General features: G+C 39.2%; 1 long non-coding RNA gene across 1 annotated transcript; it reads left to right on the top strand.

Moving 5' to 3' along the window:
* The first annotated feature begins 224 nt into the window (after nucleotides 1–224).
* Nucleotides 225–1,491, top strand: LOC149817517 (uncharacterized). Its single transcript, XR_016427365.1, has 2 exons — nucleotides 225–804; nucleotides 990–1,491. It is a non-coding gene; the product is annotated as an uncharacterized LOC149817517 (long non-coding RNA).
* Nucleotides 1,492–2,888: the final 1,397 nt, after the last annotated feature.

The following is a 2,888-nucleotide window of genomic DNA, read 5'->3' as shown; positions in this document are numbered from 1 at the left end:
GGGTGTGTGGGGAGGGGGGGTTGGACTTCTGCTTTCCCCTGCCCCTTCTCCCGTTCCTTGCCCCGCCCCGCCCCGCCCCCAATCCTTGTTTAAGGATGGCAATGGAAGGAGGGGAAACGAGGCTGCCCCGCCTCACCCGATTTGAACCGGACATGGAACACCAAAGTTTGGAGCTTAAAATCTAAACCCGTGCGAAAATGAAGGCGGGGATAGAGGGCAGGATTTTGAGACGGACTGAGGGTGGGGGAGACCTTGTCTCTCCCACCCCGCCCGAGTCCACTGCCATCCCTAGTGATCAGGTGCCTTAATGCACAAGCCTGATCTTTTCACGGTAACGGCGTCGCCGTTATCTCAATTCCTTTTTGCAGCTTCTCTCTCACAACGCCATCAGCTCGTCGTCGTCCTCCTCCTCCTAACGCCATTAGAGCATCATGAGGATACTACCGCAACATCAAAGTTTGTCCTCCTCCCAACGCCATTACTGCAGCAACCCTGCTCATTGTTTCTGGGTAAAGTTGGCTTTGCAGATAGCCAAGAGTCACCAAGAAGAAAAAGGAGGCTTAAGTGAAGACATGGCCCTGCCCTTTTTTTTTTGTGACTACATTCTTCTTTTTTCCTTTCAACATTGTGGGTATAATATTGTTCACTTTTTTATTTTCTTGTGTTTTTTTATGTGATTATATGTGACGATTGAGGCTTGATGGTGTATCTTCTTGCCTTTTGTTTCAACATGTGACGAGGATGTATAATATTGGGGCTTGATGGTGCTTATACGTGATGAGAGTGCAGTGGCTTTGGTTGATGGTATATAATCATTTCGTTGCCTGATTGTCTTCTTTTTTTTTTCAAGCCAACACAAACAAATGAACATTTTTTTTATGCTCACAGTGAGTTAAAACACTTACTCAAAAGAGAAGTTTTTTCAACTATTGGAAAGCTTAGACTTGTGTGCTGATTTTGTTTGTTTTTATTGTATTTTTTTGCTGCAGCAGCCAGAATTGTCAACTTCTTACCTGAGCTTGGGGATGCAGAATTGGCACGCCTAGCAGAGCTTCTTGTACAAGCAGAGCTTGACTTTGAGCGGGGGAGGTTGTAGCAACAAGGCACAGGTCAAACCCGAACAACCTACAGTAGTAAACAAAGCCTAGCACTGATAAGATGAATGTTACAGCTAATCATCCAGCTTTGGTGGCCTGGACGAAAAGGGAAGGCAGGAGGATAATGCAAGGCAGGCATGCAGTTACAGCTACAACCATCCAAGATCACACTAATAAGAATACAAAGAGATTGGATATGGTAAAACTCTTGATTGTAATGAAAATCCTAACTGAATTTATCCTATCAATAAGAAAATCTATCTCTTAAGGAAACCTCTTAAGGAAGAGTGTATCCAAAAAGTTGATAATGGAACATGAGTGAGTAGTGAGCTTGACCTGTGAATGTAGGTGATCCCAGCACCGAACCATATAATATCTTGTGTGATTTTTTTTTTGTCAAGTTCTATTTGTTTTCAAGCACATCCTTGCCAATTACATTGCAATAGCAAATGCAGTTGCCTAGCGCATCAATGAAGAATTAGCTGTATTTTGGGTAAAAAAAATGTGAGATATGGACTACCACACTTGTGGAGGACAAAGACACAAAGCTCAAGTGAGTATCTCTTTGTTGTAAGATAGTGTTGTTGTCAATAGGCTTTTGCTTATTTCATCCAACAATAATGGATGGAAATATCTCTGATGGAAATAAATTTAGTGAAGTAGGCCAGTCAACAAATGGGGATAAAGGGAAATCTGATTTTTGAAGGGACGGTATAAGAATTTTGGATGTGTTGTCCTTCTGAACATGCGCATCCTTGTCAGAGCAAAACCAACAGCCTACTACAATACACACACACACACACACACACACACACACACACACACACACATATATATATATATATATATATATATATATATATATATATATATATATATATATATATATATATATATATATATATATATATATATATATATATATATATGCGCTCAAGTGTATCATCCGGTCAATGTTAGGACCCTCCAAAAATCATACTTTTAGGTGTTTATGCTTGATCTGAACTATTAGATGTGTTTATCATTGCTTATTAATTAATAAACAGGCTTTGTTTTGAATTCATTTGATGTAAAAATTTGAATATTTAATCCATGTCAGTTTATCTAGACTATGTTTGCATGAAATCAATGCCAATGTTGTGAGAATCTTCTCATGCCCTGAATCGATTAGAATCAAGCAATTCCAATTTGGGGCTGAATCAATCAACTTTTAACCACAAAAGACACGTGTGACAAAACATTAAAATAATATTAGAAAATTTAAAAAATTATTTTTCACCATTCTTAACATTTATTTGAAAATAAGCAGGTTCAGGTCCATTTTGTATTGATTTTCTGCCAATATAATACAATTCAGGCCAAATCCCATCATTACTTACATTGATCAGAACCATCATGCAAATTTGAATATGATGGCACTTTCTTCCTAGTCTCTTTGATCGGCTCCTGTTGGGGTCAAAGACTCTGTTCGCTTTTCATGCCAGATCGATCCCCCTCATCATCCGTTTCCAGGATGCCTTGAAGTGAGGATTCCCTTCCATATCGATGGATACATCGATCCCCAGTCCGAGCAACGACCCACCATCTCGGAGTTCTCCATTTTCTATTTATGGGACCTGGTATTGGTTATGGTTCACATGTTTTCAAGGAATAGGAGTTGGTGATGAGTGATGGAAAACATAAGTTTATGTTTTTTCCTTTGCTTTTAAGTCGATCGTTGAATATTTCTTGTTGAATATCAAGTCATTGGAATATTTTTCCTTTGCTTTAAGTCAATCGTTGGATATTTCT

The sequence above is a fragment of the Nuphar pumila genome, chromosome 13 (genome assembly GCF_984573655.1).
Source record: "Nuphar pumila chromosome 13, dmNupPumi1.hap1.1, whole genome shotgun sequence".
In the NCBI taxonomy this organism is placed as follows: Eukaryota; Viridiplantae; Streptophyta; class Magnoliopsida; order Nymphaeales; family Nymphaeaceae; genus Nuphar; species Nuphar pumila.
The sequence above is the reverse complement of the archived record's forward strand: the minus strand, read 5'-3'. Positions and strand labels throughout refer to the sequence as shown.